Source organism: Bidens hawaiensis, unplaced genomic scaffold, assembly GCF_021521415.1.
Source record: "Bidens hawaiensis isolate Kalapana, Puna unplaced genomic scaffold, B.hawaiensis_p1.1 tig00003570_1, whole genome shotgun sequence".
In the NCBI taxonomy this organism is placed as follows: domain Eukaryota; kingdom Viridiplantae; phylum Streptophyta; class Magnoliopsida; order Asterales; family Asteraceae; genus Bidens; species Bidens hawaiensis.
In genome coordinates, this window is record NW_027491203.1 from 28,179 (window position 1) to 44,893 (window position 16,715).

Genomic DNA, 16,715 nt, shown 5'->3' on the forward strand with positions numbered 1-16,715 from the left:
GACTCACAAGTCATTAACTCCATATAATTTATATATTAAAGACTTATTGTGATAAAGTCAGCTACCCTGTTTTCTCAAACAGTAACAGTTCGAGAGGTGCTGCATTAAATTTTGATTTGAAATACATTAATCATTTATGAACGAATTGAGGGAACTACATTTTCATATCGAATACATTCATGATATGCTTAAGGATCCTATAACCAAAGGTCTGTCACCCATAAGTCTTATGAAAGTGCTTATAATAAAGACATAATTATTAATGACCATGTAACTGTATATCGTTAAATGAATGACTAATTATTAACTTTCCTCATCAATTCTGAGTTTGTATGTCTCTTAATATGTTCTGCATGCGTAATGACATATAGACAAATTAGTATACAAATCAAATGTTTGAAGGGCTTACTTATAAAATTTTGATCATAACTACTTAGGTTTTAAATAAGGATTGCAATATGATTAATGGGGGTCTTAAGCTGATGTTCAATTCAATGACTGTATTCTCTGCTCAAGTTTATGCTTAAAACTAAAATGAGTGTTAAAATCTGCAGACTAATCTAATGCTCATAATAAATGATTACTCGGCCAAGTGGGAGAATGTAAGAATAAATATATGGATATATATTTATATATTTATATATGGCCATAATTATCATTTATATAATAATTAGATCAAAATATTAAATTATACCTTATAATTATATTAGCTAGGTAATTGTTAATGGACCAAATTACCCTTTCTTGCTAATCAAGGGTTTCCCCTTAGGTGTATATAAATATATGAAGAGGCTAATTAACATCATACAACATAACCATAAACCTCACATAATAATTCGTGACCCTCTCTCTCCATATATTATTCGCTTTCTAAAGAACCCTTATCCCCATCACTAATATACATCCTAAAGGGGAACCCGACCAAGCTGACTATCATGTCGTCTGGATCGTTCTCATCAGCCATGGCCTCTCTATCTACTGTGACATGTATGTTTTAGTTGTAGGTTTATCATAATATTCATGTTTTCTATTACATACTGTAAGTCCTGAATCTGGATCACTACAATTATGATATCAACAAACAAGTATTGGTGCGGAATACCAACACTTGGTGACTCAAGAACACTAATAAACACAAGAACGTAACACGGGGATTGCTTCAAAAAACACGTATTATTGGTATTCGTCGGGTGCTTAAGCACTATTACAACCTCGTCTCGTAAATACGTAGACGGCAAACATACAAGTGAACGAACAACCAAACCCTATACAATACATGCACTATATATAGGGAACCAAACACCTAAGCCCAAACTGACCAAAAGCCCACCGAGATCTTAAGAGATCTCGGCTTACATATTAAACCCGTAGCCCAAGCCCACATGATATAGACTAAGTACAAACCATACAAAACTAGGCCCAACAATCTCCCCCTTGGTTTGTAGCTTTATCTTCAGTCATGCTCTATGTAGTCAACATCCGCATCCTTTAACGGACCTGCCTAAAACTTGCACCTGATAATGGATGCAACCATGCTTGTGTATTCTTTGGCGGCCGTTTCAAAGATCGGTTTAACAATAATCTGTAATGTGCTTAGAGTGTGAATGTCATTCTCTCCAAACTTGAGTAGATCCCTTGGATCAACAAATCTATACTGCCCTTTGCTCTTTTGTAGTTTGACAACAGCGGTAGCAGTTGCACTGTCATAGATCAAGAATCTCATATTGTTAAGTGTACCATCTGAAATTGCGTCGGGTACAGGAATATGAGTAGCCTTCTTTGTGGCAGGCCACATAACGTTTACTATTGTTTTTCCTGTCTTTGGATCTATGACCCCCTTGGCTTTCTTCAGGAATGATTCGACAGTTGGCATAGTTGGAAAACCTCGATCAACCTGATTTCTCGTGAAGTTCCAGAAATTCGTAGCCCGTTTATCATTCGACGGGTTGTGGAACGGGGAGTTTATCAAGTCACTGAGATCAACTCTAGTCCAAGAACCAAAGTCTTTCATCTTTTTGTAATACTCTGTGGTTCCCGACTTCCTTTTTACCCACCACATATTTTTCTCAGCGTCAAAACCCCACGATACAACTCCCATCCTATCACCATATTTATCCGAGAAACCCTTTGGGAAAGTTACGACGAACCTGTCTGGATGGTCTGATGATTCCACATTCTGATTTGAGTTCTTCATCACCATTAGCTTTTTCTGAACTCTGTCTGACTTTTCTTTGAAAATTGGTGGTGCAGACATATACTGTTTCAAGGTCTCAGACTCATAAATGTTGTCAGCTGGACGAATATGGGAGCTCTTACCTTGATCAACATTGGGGGTTTGAGTGGCTACATCATCATTTCCTTTAAATTCATCTCCAAACTTTTGAAATAGTTTTTGTTAGAGGTCAAGATACAAGGCCGTTAATCCTCCCATGCCAAACTGTAACTCTTTAATCTTGGAATCCTTTTCAGAGTTTCTCGCTTCCAGTTCTTGAATGCGGACATCCTTGACTACCGAATCTTGCTCGAGTTCAAAGACTCGACGTTTTAACGAGTGAATGTCAACCGGAGCATCTTCAAGAACAACTCCCTTACCCTTGTTCTGAAAGTAAGTTTCTTGCATGGCAAGAATTTGGGCAATCTTGTCTGACGTACCTGAGCTTGACTGACCCTGAACAGCTGGGCCAGATGAACCTGAGGGAATATCTGTAGTATCGGTGTGTGAAATATCTGTCTCGAAGTCAAAATCACTAGCAAAGTCATCAAACATCTGATCTTGAAATGACGGCCTTGCAGTAGATGCATCTTGTTCAGCTTGTGTTTCTGGAGCATGTGACTCAGGTTGATGAGTTTGTTGTTGTAGGCTGGTGGTTGTTGTTTATGTTGGTGTTGTGGTTGTTGCTTCAGTTTCACTGTCCAACTCGCTAGATCTCGGATCAATCCTTTTACGTTTACGAGGGATGAGATCAGCGGTTGGTTCTTCACTCAAATCTTCTTCAATGTTTTCACCAACTGTCTGAGGAGGTTTCAACGTAGTTGATTGTAATAAAGCTTTGGTAGCTTCAAGAACACTTAACTTCTCAGCACTTGTGTTCTGTCTCATCTTCTTCACCATCAGAAATCTCAAAAGCTGCAGCACGTGGTTGAACTGGTGCCACATTCTTATCAGTAACCTGAGCTATAACTGGCTCAGCTTCTGTTTCATCAAATCGTCCAAATTTCACCAGAGCATTTAGGCCCTGATATACAATCTTGGATCCTTTTATGAACTGTTTCATTAACCCAAAGGTATTGGGTCCCATCGACTTCATATCCAAGGTGTCAATGGTTTTGACGAGATCGGTGTGGTGAAAATCGAAGATCATCTGCAAGAGTCTTGGATACATGAGGAACATCTCTTTCTTCTTCCCTTTAGTATTGCTCATCATTTCATTGAAAACAAACTTGGAATAGTTGTAATTTCAATCCATGATCAGAGCAACTATAGCAGACATCTGAGTATGGCTAATCTCGTTTGATCCTCTCTTTCTCCCAGACACACAGGTAAATAACGTGTGTATTAAGAATCTCCAGTATGGGTGAAATAATTTCTTGATCGCTGGAGGATAAGTACCCTCGTAGCCCATCCTGGTGAGGATCTCAGGAACATCTGCATAAAAATATTGAGTTGGGTAATCTGGTTGATCACCAAACAGCAGCACTTCTCTGATAATAGCTTCCATGATGGTCACTGGCTTCTCTTGTACTTTGGAGTCTATTGACATGGCTCCACCTAGTCCATGTTGATTGATCTTTGCATTCTTCCAGAAATCGGTGATCATCGTCTTGCATATAACATGATTTTCTCGTAGTGCGTGAGAAATCCTTCAGGTGTTGAGGCCGACAATCATAGATTTGAATTCTTTGTGATCCATGGGTGGATCAAATAAATGTCCAGCAATATTGTGAGTATCCACAAATTTTAACGAAGCCTGATCAGCCATTTCTGCACCAAACGTATCAAGTTAGTGGATATATAAACTCATTTGTTAATGTTCAAAAGCAGTCCAAGATTTATAAGTGGATTTGGGCCATAAAGTTGAAAGAAGGCCCAAAAATTCATTTGATGGTCTAAGAGAACATAACAACAGTACTAGTTAGACCCAAGAATCTGTTTTAAGCCCAGATGGGAGGATCTTGGTCAACGAAGTGCGTTCTCAGTCAACAGTCAACGAAGGTCAACCAAGAACAGGAGTTCTCGGTTAATATTTAATCGAGAACAATGGTTCTCGGTCATTTCTAGGTGATCTCGGTCAACGAAAGTCAATTGAGAACACCTTGACAGCCGTTGACAGAAAACCCTTTGGTTTCCTTCTTGGAAAGAGTGTTATCTTCTTCAAGTGGCCGAGATCTCCATTAAACCTGCAAAAATCCATTTAACTTGTAACCGAGAACCTCCATTAACCCTAAGAAATCAACCGACAAACTAATCACTGATCCTAATGACCCCAAATTCCGATTAATCTATCAATCCATAGATTAGTCCATAGCATTCGACAGTTCATGTGTCAAACCCTAGAAGAACACAAGCCTCATAGAGGTTAGACCAAGTCCTTTTTGCTCATTTACCCGTGAGATAAACATTGAGTACCAACAAGTTAATAGGGTTAATCAAACTTATGCAGGAAAGCTTTCGGTTGCCAGAGAGAGTTGAGAGAGATGAAGGAGTAGAGTAGTAAAAGTGAAAAAGTAGAAGATAAAAGGTTTTGGGGTTTTACTTATACCCCACCCAACATGGGCCGAGAACCCACAATGGGCTCAAAAACATTCAGTAAACCCTGATTCAAGATGACCAAAAAAATGGGCAGCCCAACACCCTTCTAAAAACCCATATTAAAAGCAAACTCAGTTAATTCAAACGTTCCGAGGAGAGTAGATTCGAGATAAAAAAAATATAATAAATAAAAATTAGACAAATAAAAAATAAAAAACAACATTAACATTAACATACAAAGGAACTCCTTTAAGTTTTATAAGATTGGGACCAAATTTTAGCTTCTGTAAAAACGCCGTCCCCTTGTTTGAAAAGATCCAAACATGGAATCATATCGTTTAAGAGGCTGTCACTAGGATTGATATTCAGCGTTATTATGACATAAAGAGACAGGTTGATAGCAGGTATAACATACTTAGCATGATTTTCATTGTATCAGTGATATGATTAGGGTTCAATTCGGCATAAAGCTTAGATGGACAAGACTCATGGACCTGTGATGCCTCCTATCTCTTCTCAAAGCGTATTTGGCTTTCCCCAGATCACCCCAATTTGACTCCAACCCCCTAGTTCTTGATCAAAAGATTTTTGTAGATAAACAAACATAGTTTAAGCTTTAAAGTTGAACGTTGGACTTACAAGCCATCCGGACTTACAGGCCTTTCATTCGAGACATGACAGGACTTACTTTTATGCCCCCATCCTTGTAGTTCTAGTTTGACCCTCTAAGCTTTCAAATATAGATTTTGATAGGATAAAGTGAACTCTTTTGAATATATATATATATATATATATATATATATATATATTTACAAACAAATAATATAATATAATATTTTGGTGATCAAGACACTAACGGGCTCGTGTATGACTGGGTAATTGCTTTTCTGCCTATCATTCGGAGAGATGTATCTGGAGACATGCACATTTCTTCAAAATGACTCTCCACATTAAGTTTAGCATATTTAGTTTATATCACCTCAACTTTTACGCATCATGGAAAGCTACCATACAAATCAATGACTGTTCTAGAGCCTTTTAAGCTTAATAACTTTACCCGTTAGGCACACAAAAACAATTTATCTATCACTTTCCAAAGGTTGGATCAATCTTCATTTGAAAATATTTTGAAGCTTCTAAAAAGCTGTAAACTGAATATTAATATCATTTCCCACGGAGTTGCATAAAATACACGTGTTAAGAGTTCAGTCATCCCCGGTTACTTTAAGAGTTCAGTCCTTCCAGCTCAGGGTTACCGACATAATTTTAAGTGAAAGAATACACAAAACACATCATAATCACCCTGGTTGCTTTCAGTCGTTAGGTAAATGGCTATCCTGTGAAACTACAAGTAGAACACCGGACCAACCATATACAAGTATATGTCCTTCAAACTTGAGAAACTGACATAATTTTAAGTGAGAATGAATCTTGAAAAGCAATTTTTAATTTTTAATAATAAAGACAACGCACACACACTATTTTTGACATTTTGATTTTTCTTAAATAATAAAAACAATGCACACACACTATTTTTTTTTCTTTTTAAATTTTCTCCCCCTAAATTTGTGCAAAAATAAACAAATATGTACAAATTTTTACCCAAAAAGACTAAATCCTCGAAACGAAGCATTTTAAGAAAACCCACAAGCACATTAAATTTTGCTGTTCTGACCAGTTTTGTAAATAAGACTGCCACATTGTTGTCAGTGTGGACTTGTTCAAGATGTATCAATTTTCGATCGAAACAGTCACGAATAAAATGAATTTTAATATCGATGTGCTTGGTTTTAGAGTGTTGAACTGGATTTTTCACAATTGCAATGGCCGCATCATTATCACAAAAAATAGGAGTGTCAAGAAATTCCAAACCGTAATCCAGCAATTGGTTTTGCATCCAGATAATCTGAGAGCAGCAAGCAGATGCGGCAACATACTCTGCTTCGACGGTCGAGGTAGACACTGTCTGTTGTTTCTTACACTGCCATGAAAAGAGACGGTCTCCTAAGAACTTGCAACCAGCTGACGTGGATTTCCTGTCAATGTCATCTCCACCATAATTGCTATTAGCAAAAGCATAAAGATCAAATTCTGATTGTTTGGGATACCAAAGACCTAACTTTGGTTGTCCCTTCAGATATCTAAAAATACGTTAACAACAATTAAATGAGAGAGTTTAGGATTAGCCTGGAAACGAGCGCATTGGTAGACTGCAAACATGATGTCAGGACGACTGGCTGTGAGATACATTAGAGACCCGATCATCGATCGATCGTACGTTTGATCTACAGGACTCCCTTCAGGATCAGATGACAATAGTGGTCTTTATGCCACGGGAGTGTTGGCACTCTTAGAATCTTAAAGTTCAAACTTTGCCAGCATATCTTCAGCATACTTCCCTTGATGCAGTAAAATTCTTGTCGATCTTTGGCGAACCTGTAGCCCCAAAAACATTGTCATTTCACCCAACAAACTCATCTCAAATCTCTTCTTCATTACACCTTCAAATTCTGTGCACAACTCAGCGCTGGTGGATCCAAAAATGATATCATCGACATAGATCTGGACGAGAATCAAATCTTTTCCGACAGATTTCCGGAACAAGGTTTGGTCGATGGTTCCACGCTTGTAGGCATGATCAAGAAGATGCGCGGCCAATGTAGCATACCATGCTCGAGGAGCCTGATGTAACCCGTATAATGCCTTGTCTAGCTTGTAGACGTGATTTGGTTTCTTAGAATCAACAAAACCCGGTGGTTGATCAACATAAATCTCTTCCTTGACTTCACCATACATAAATGCGGTCTTAACATCCATCTGATACACTGTGAACCCCAGTATGATGCATAGGCCAGAAAAATTCTAATGGCCTCAAGTCTAGCCACTGGGGCATAGACTTCAGTGTAATCTAATCCCTCAACCTGACGAAAACCACGAACTACCAACCGTGCCTTATTTCGAACAATAACCCCTGTGTCATCTTGCTTGTTTCGGAAAACCCATCTTGTATCAAGAGCTTTCTTTCCATCTGGTAACTTAACCAATCTCCAAACTTTCAACTTATCAAACTGATTCAATTTTTCGTGCATAGCATCAACCCAACTAGGTTCTTGAAGAGCCATTTCTACTATCTTTGGTTCAATTTGAGAAATGAAGCAAGAAAACATACAGCTGTTTATGTGTCCTGTCTGACTTCTGGTGGACACTTCCGCTTTAATGGGACCTATGACATTCTCAATCGGATGATTCTTCTGGATTCTTAATGGAATTAAATGATCGGAAACATCATTGTTAGGTTGCAGATTTGACAAGTTCTCACTAAAATCAGCAAGGGGATTCTTCCAGCCAGATGTCGCCGTACTGTGAGAGTACCATCGGGAAACAGTGTGCTCCCGAAGATCTGACGGATGGAACTCTCCCCCTCAATAGTAGCAGCATCTTCAGACGTGTTTGACGAACAATCGGTTTCTGAAGATTCCTTGGGCTGAGTGTCAGTTGCAGGTGAATCATTACTTAACTTAGTGACATCATCATCATTCAGTAATGGAGAAATGTGAGACACTGCTTGTGAATTATCTTTTGCAGCTTCCACTGTGGGACCACCTAAAGGTTCTGTATTGATGACTTGAAACACGTTGAATGGTTTGAAGAGTTCGTTGTAGTCAAATAACCAATCGGGACCAACACGAGCGTCAGTCTCATTTTCTTCTAACCAACGAACTTCACAGGACTCTAGAATCTGTTTGGTTGATTTATTGTATACCATGTAAGCTGTATTACCCGCGTAACCAACAAAATAACACTCATCAGCTGTGGCCCCGAACTTTGGAGTAGACTCAAGATTTAGCAGTGTGCAGGGACAACCAAACGCTCTGAAGTGTGCAACAGTAGGTTTGTGACCATAAACAATCTCATATGGAGTCTTCATCTTGGACTTGTTAATTATCACCCAATTCTGAACATAGCAGGTCGTACTGATGGCTTCTGCCTAGAAGAAAAGTGGCAATATGGAGTCACACAACATAGTTCTTGCCGCCTCTATAAGACTTCTGTTTCTTCTTTCAGCTACACCATTTTGCTGTGGTGTTCTTACGGCGCTGTACTGACATAGGACCCTCTTTTCTGAACAGAAATGATTCAATGATGCATTCTTGAATTCCGTTGCATTGTCACAACGAATTCCCTTCAGCTTCATGTTCAGTTGGTTCTCCATGAGTATTACGAACTTCTTGATTAGATCTACAGTTTCACTATTATTTGACAAGAAAAATACTCATGTAAAACGTGAGTAATCATCAGTAATAACAAGACAATAAGAGCTACGAGAAAGACTCAAAACATGAACTGGTCCAAAAAGGTCAATATGGAGTAATTGAAAAACTGACGATATGGTATTAATCAACTTTGGCTTGTGAGATTTTCGTTGATGTTTACCCAATGCACAAGCCACACATTTTTCAATAGTCACAAAATCCTTGATTGGTAAACCATGTACCAAATTATTTTTAGCAAGGCGATTCATATTTTTAGTATTAGAATGACCAAGCCGACGATGCCATAGCATGGCGTTATGCTCTCACACTTTTGAAAACAAACAAGATATTTCACCAGGAATATTTTTGTTCATGTCGATCACATAAGCATTATCTTTTCGTTGTGATCGAACAAGAATCCAGTCTTCTAGTATAATGATACCATGTTTCAAAATCAGACACTCTTTCTTAGTAAAATGAGTTGAAAAATCTTTGTCACAGATTTGTGACATGCTCAATAAACTATGCTTCAATTCTGGAACAAAATTGACATTTTCAAATTTTAGAACACCGTTACTTACAGTACCCTTTTGAGTGATCTTTCCCTTTTCTCCTCTCGCAAAAGAGACATACCCACCATTAAATGTCTGAATGTCGTGTAGTTGGGTAATGTCTCCTGTTATGTGCCTGGAACAACCACTATCAACATACCAAGGTCTGATTATATTCCTCCATAGCTGTCCCTGCACAAGGCGCGAGATTAGTTAGTTTTCGGTACCCAATCCATACTTACACTGGGTGACCCTGATTCATCTACAGTCGTTGCGGATTTCCATGACATGTCCTTTTGATCATCAAAAATAGATTTTGTAGAAACTTTCGCCGGAGATTTAGGCAACCATCTATGTCTGTATGATTTGGAATTATAGGTACGAATGGTTGTCGTAACCTCTGGTGTTTTAGATGTGGAAGGAGACGAATCAGCCTTTTTCTCCTGTTTTGGTCTAGACTTTGTGCTCATATTTGAATTTGAACTTGAAACACCTTTTCTGACCTTTCTTTTAGACATGTTAGGTTTGGTCTAATGAGGACGAAACCTGCCAGATTTGTTTTGATTCCAATCATCGTCAAAGGAACTAGCCTGATAATGCCTGATACCTTGCCTATACGCGTTATGAGGCATGTTGGGCGTATTCCTCTGATAAAATCCATAATAAGGAATATATGGATGATGTGGACAATTTCTGGCAATATGACCAGGAGTGCTACAATTAAAGCAAGTTTGACGTTTTATGAAAAAATTATTTTGGGCAACTCCTTGTCTGGACTGGTTGTGTGGACCAGTCTGCTTAAATCTGCGAGAACCTCTGCTATCATCTTTGAACTTATCACCTTGTTTGTCATTAGAGCTTCCCTCTTTGACAAATTTAGGTGATACGTATTTTTTGGATGTTTTTGAGTTTTTAATTTTATTAGAAACCACATTATTAGAATTCAAAGCTTCAACCGAATCAACCACACAAAAATCCTTGCTCTTTAAAGCAGAGCCCACACAAACAGTCGAAATAACAGAATTCAAAACAAGAAGTTTTAAAGAAACATCAGTAACAATATAATTATTAAATTCAAAACAAGGGTCGTCATCCTCATCAGTCCACTCCTTCACAATTACTTTTTCTGCACATGAAGTAGATACATTAGAATCGTTCATATTTGAAGTGGACGGACCAGCATTCACAGAACTGGTTCCATCACCTTTGTCTTGTTTACCATACTTCATGTCCTTTATCTCTTCTTCATGTTCTTTGGTGACACGGGTAGGGACATAATTCTAGTTGTAAGGTGGGGGAACTTGACTGTATCCTATTCCCTCACCTTCATTTTCCTTCCACCACAATTGGTTTACAATCATTGAGTTAATTACTTTACTGGAACCATCGATTTTTTTTAAAATCAAGTTCAGCCTTTTCAAACTTACTAGTTAGATTCAAGATTTCTAACTTGGAGGCTTCCAGTTTAGCAGTTAACTCAGCAATTTATTGTTTGGCATCTAGGTGGTGGCAAATTTTTATACTAAAATCAGACTTAAGCTTAGAAATGCCATTCTTCTGTGCTTTTATTTTGTCTAGAAAGCCCTTTTCATTTTTCTTAAGTTTGAAATTTTCTGATTTTATTCTCTCCATATCTCTAGTTATGTTATCGTTATGAAGCTTATACAATTCTATTTTTTCAACACAATTTAAAGAACATGGTTGAAAACTTACCTCAGATGAATTTGGAGAAGTGAACGCCATATACGCAAATTGAAGCTCCTTGACCTTCTCTCAGTAGCATTTTTTTCTACAGTGTCTTCAACATTGGCAAAGTTTGCAGTTTCCAATGTTGAGTGCAGCCATCTGACCTTCCCATGAGAACTGTTGAGCAACCATACCTATTTCACCATTACATGAACTACCTCCAGCCTCACCTCTAGCATTCCCAACTGAAACCAATGCACTTTCTGTATTTCCATCCTTCGCTGGGTTAGTACATTCACGAGCAAAATGACCCGGCTCGTGATAGTTGTAGCATCTAAGAGTGTCTTTGTTAAAACCCACCTTTTGATTATTAGGCATGTTCCAATTATTTCTACCCGTCCTCTCAGTGAACTTCTTCGCACGAAATACTGCCATGGCGATTTGCCACGAGATGTCCATTTCTTCAACATCATCAGGATGGATCTGATCTAGTTCAGCAGCAACCACATGTTGAACCAAGTCTACAGCCAAAAATGCATTATAACAATTCATGAATCCCGCCATTAGAGCTATAATCTCTCGAGTCTTTTTTGGTATGGTAGGGATATGACTGAAGTTCTGACTGGGAGTGTGAATAGTTTTTCCAGTATCATTTGAAGACTGTCCAGACTTGGTGAAGAATACTGGTGCTGGTTGGGGTGGGATGGATGATGATAGTTGACCTCGGGTGGATGAGAACATCTAGAAGTTACCCTGAGGTGGTTGTTGAGTAGCCTTGAACAGTGAGAAACTGTCTTGAGAAATAAGAGCACTGTTGGAGGCAACGTTGTATCCAGCCACACTATAAGAACTTGCATGATTTATTGCACGTTGCTTATCATCCATATCACATGCTTTAATAGTGGCTATCATTTCACTCATACCCATTCTGTTGAGATCCTTAGTCTTTTTGATAACCGCAACATTCATGTCCCAACTCTTCGGCAATGAGTTCACCAGCTTGTTGTTTATTTATGAAGTTTGTAGATAAATACCTGCTGATCTCATTTCAGTCACAAGTGATATGAATCTTTGAAGTTGGGATTCCAACGTTTCTCCCAAAACATGATTAAACATATTGAACTTTTGTCGCAGCAGATCTTGGCGACTTCTCTTCATATCTTCATTCCCCTCATATACTTCGATCAGTGCCTCCTATAACTCTTTAGCAGACTGAAGTTCTCTAAATTGAAAAGCAATCTCGTGTGAGAGTGCCATGGTTAGAGTGGATAGAGCTTTCTCATCTTCCTAAACTTTAGCAAAATCATCATCGTCATACTGTGCAACTGGTTTCACAAGGATTTCATCAGAGTTATCCTTTTGATAGGTGATTCTTTGAGGTCCCCAAACAATAATTTTCCAAATTCTGGAATCTTTCATCTTGGCGTAATGTTCAAAATGAAATTTCCACTCACTGAACCCCTCATGAGACAAGAGACGAGGTATACGAGTGGCAGTCCCCATAATGGAGTCAAGTTTTTGATGGAGTGAAGTGTTGCTGTTTGATTCATTACTAACTGTTAATTGATCCATATTAATAGTTAACAAAAGTCCAAAAGTCTAGTTGTCCAAGTAATAAGCCCAACAGTAAGTCCAAGTTCAGATCAGACGAGCCCAACAGTTTACTGGGCTGGTAACAAGTTTGACCGAGAACTCAATGTCAGACCGAGTTTGACCGAAAACGACTGATTTGACCAAACTTTGACCGAGAACTCAAAGTCTGACCAGGTTTGACCGAAAACGACTAGTTTGACCAAACTTTGACCGAGAACTCAATGTTTGACCAAGTCTGACCGAAAACCACCAATGTTAACCGAACTTTGATCGAGAACTGCTTGGCCGAGAACACGTCTTGGCCGAGAACCCCGAGAATTCTTGATTAATGGCCGAGAACCACTGATTTAAGCCGAGATCTTAATTGATTATATTGAGATTTGTAACCAACTGAATCCTGTAAATCAAGGGATTCAAATTTTGTTTCTAAAATGTTCAAATCTTTACCAAAAGTGCTTCAATCTTCTTCTCCGACCAGTGATTCGCCGGAAATCACAAACACCACCAAACCTTGATATCTTGAATCCGTTGATATCACAATAACGAGCCTGAATAGGTCTAAGGCTCTGATACCAATTGTACGTCCCGAATCTGGATCACTAGAATTATGATATCAACAAACAAGTATTGGTGCGGAATACCAACACTTGGTGACTCAAGAACACTAATAAACACAAGAACGTAACACGGGGATTGCTTCAAAACACACGTATTATTGATATACGTAGGGTGCTAAAGCACTATTACAACGTCGTCTCGTAAATACGTAGACGACAAACATACAAGTGAACGAACAACCAAACCCTATACAATACATGCACTATATATAGGGAACCAAACACCTAAGCCCAAACTGACCAAAAGTCCACCGAGATCTTAAGAGATCTCGGCTTACATATTAAACCCGTAGCTCAAGCCCACATAATATAGACTAAGTACAAACCATACAAAACTAGGCCCAACACATACATGAAAGACTGATCAACATACAGCAGCAGAATCTGCTCCACGAAATGAATGATCCGTCAATGTTTTACAACGACCAGTTTCCACAGATTCCTGATTTTCCTTGCATGTCCTCTTCGTCTTCGAATCCTGCACCGGTTTCATCAGCCACCATTGCGTCCTCGGTTTGTTTGGTTTCCTCGTATACGTTGTCATGGGCGGTGTTGAATGTGAAGGAGGAGGAAGGTGACGGTAATGATAATGGCGGTGATCAGAAAATAAGTGGTGGAGGGTGGCAGTGATATCGTTAGGGGCGATGGGTGGTAGTGCTCCGACGTTGGAGACTGTGGGTCGTAGTGGGACAATTGATTGCATGGATGTTATGGAGAATTTTGGTTACATGGATCTGATTGATGGGAATGAAATTTGGGATCCGTCTTCGATTTTCGAGCAAAACCCGCTGGATTTGCAGCACCTTGGCGTTGGTGGGCAGTTGGATAAGCTCGGGGTGATGTTCTTTGAGTGGTTGAAATCAAACAAAGAATCTATATCGGCGGAAGATATGAGGAACATTAAGATCTAGATATCCACAGTTCAATGTGTTTCAAAAAGATTAGGATCTTCAAAAGAAGGAAAAAAGCAACTCCTCAAGTTAATTATTGAATGGGTGCAACAACATCAACTTCAAAGAAAGAATAATCCTACCCGCAATTACCCTTTATAGAAGTCGCTAAGAGCCCAACTGCCAGCGACTGCAACTCCAACACCTTTTAACTCTAACTTTTGGGTTCCTCCTGGAGAAAGTGTATTCCCTCCACCGTATCCTCGGTACACGATGGATCAAGTGGTTAATGGAATATCTATGCTGGCGCCACCATCGATCTTTTCTTATGTGGGTGGTGATTACAATTCTTGTTTGAATTATCATATCAACCGCCCATCTAATAATACGGGTTCTGGTGCCTACAAAGTTCTTGAATCCGCACCCTCATGTAGCACGTCACAGATTACCATGGATGCTTATCCATACAACGATCGATTTCCTGATGTCGTTAAGTATCATGTTTCACAATTAATGCCTCTAGCTTCTTGTTACCCCGACCAATACCCTTATAATCCGACGGTTTATGCGGCTGATGTTGATGGGGGCGGTGGTGGTGATGACTAGTGGGTAATGAGATTAGGTTCGTCGGCTACTAAAGAAGCTCAGAAGAAATGAATGGCGAGACAGAGGCGCACTTACTTCCACCATGATCACCACTCTAGACAAAATCAAAATAGTCATCAGAATCATGAGGCAAACTCCGATCAACAATCACATCCAACGCTCGTTGATGATAATTACTTCGGGAAATCACATGGAGGGAATTGGTTGTACTGGCCCTTGCTGCCGTCTGATCCCACCACCATCCCGCCACCGCCTATGGAAGCACCTCACCGGTCATCCTCCAAACAGCTTCAGTCCAAACAGACTTCCTCGGACAAGCATCCGGTATGTAATATTGAAGTAATTTAGTTATTTAAATTGTTGATTTTATGGTGAAAATTGATTATTGATTTGTTTAATTTGATATTTAGGAGCTAAAGACCGGGAAGAATTTGAAGTTTTTGATCCAGAAAGTATTGAAGTAAAGTGATGTGGGAAGTCTTGGGAGGATTGTGCTTCCTAAGGCATGACTTATGAGTTATGATATCATTATTAATTAATTTACTAAACAAAATTTTATTAGCTTTTGGGTAATTTAACTTTGATTGAATTCAATTTACCAGAAAGAAGCCGAGAGTCACCTCCCGGAGCTTGACTCAAGGGATGGAATTCAATTGCTATGGAGGATATAGGGACTTCTCAAGTATGGAACATGCGTTATAGGTATGTATATTGTTATTAATTGTAGCTTTTATTTGTGTTTTATCAATCTTGATCGCAAATTATTTCCCTATGCATCAAATGGAAAAGAAAATGCTCCTCAATTTTAGTAGACAAAAAATGAAATATTGAAAACATTGAGCTTGATCAATAGTTTCTTTGTGTATCTTTTTGAATTGTGGAGTCTATTTTTGTTCAAGCTATTTTGAATATGGAAAATCTTGAACCAATTAATGTGGAACATAGACAAGACACTTATGTATACTATTTTTGGATTTTCTTCTAAATCATCTTTATTATTAATTCGGTGATTTCGTAAAGGCGAACGGGCTCCAAGAGGGCTATTCATAGTGATATACTCCGATGTCAAATGCGGAAAATATGTAAGAATCTCTCTTATCTTATGTTTCTTCCTGAAATGTTAAACAACATGCTTGATATTCAAACTGAAGTCCTTTTAGTTATTCTAGAAAATAGTAAGAGTAGACAAACTTTTTGTCAAAAATTATATTCTATGCATTTTCTCAATTGCTTGTAATCATGAATCTTTATACAGTTAATTAGGGGAGTGAAGGTACGACAACCCGTCCCGCCATAGGGAAATTAGAGAGCAAAAAACCCATTAAACGAAGCTATCGAAGCATCTCTCAGTCTGCTAGAAGCTCTCCTTCGCCCGTGAAGATAGCCGCGATTTAAATACTGTCTAACATTGTAATTATCACATGGACCATAAAGTAGCTACAACCTTTGCATTAAATATGATCCGCTAACCCCTAGATCAGCTCATGAAGATGATGAGTGATGATGTTTTGCGTATCTAGATTGAAGGTTTGTGATCTTGATGTGTTGGTCTAATGTTTGTTTGCTAGAGGTCGCTTTCTGCGATATCTAGTTAAGCGTCGCTGTGTTACTTCATGATAACTACAGGTTTTTTATGTGGATGCGCGTGTATAGTTGATCATAAGATGCGTGGTTTGTAATGTTAATGGGTGGAGCAACTTGGTTGGTTTACGAAGCACATGGAAGTTTACTGAGCCTTAATGTTTTATTTTAACAATGTTATGACGTGG

General features: G+C 38.7%; 1 pseudogene; it reads left to right on the top strand.

Annotated features, from left to right (window-relative positions):
• The first annotated feature begins 8,293 nt into the window (after positions 1 to 8,293).
• Positions 8,294 to 16,341, top strand: LOC143623843 (B3 domain-containing transcription factor ABI3-like; annotated as a pseudogene).
• Positions 16,342 to 16,715: the final 374 nt, after the last annotated feature.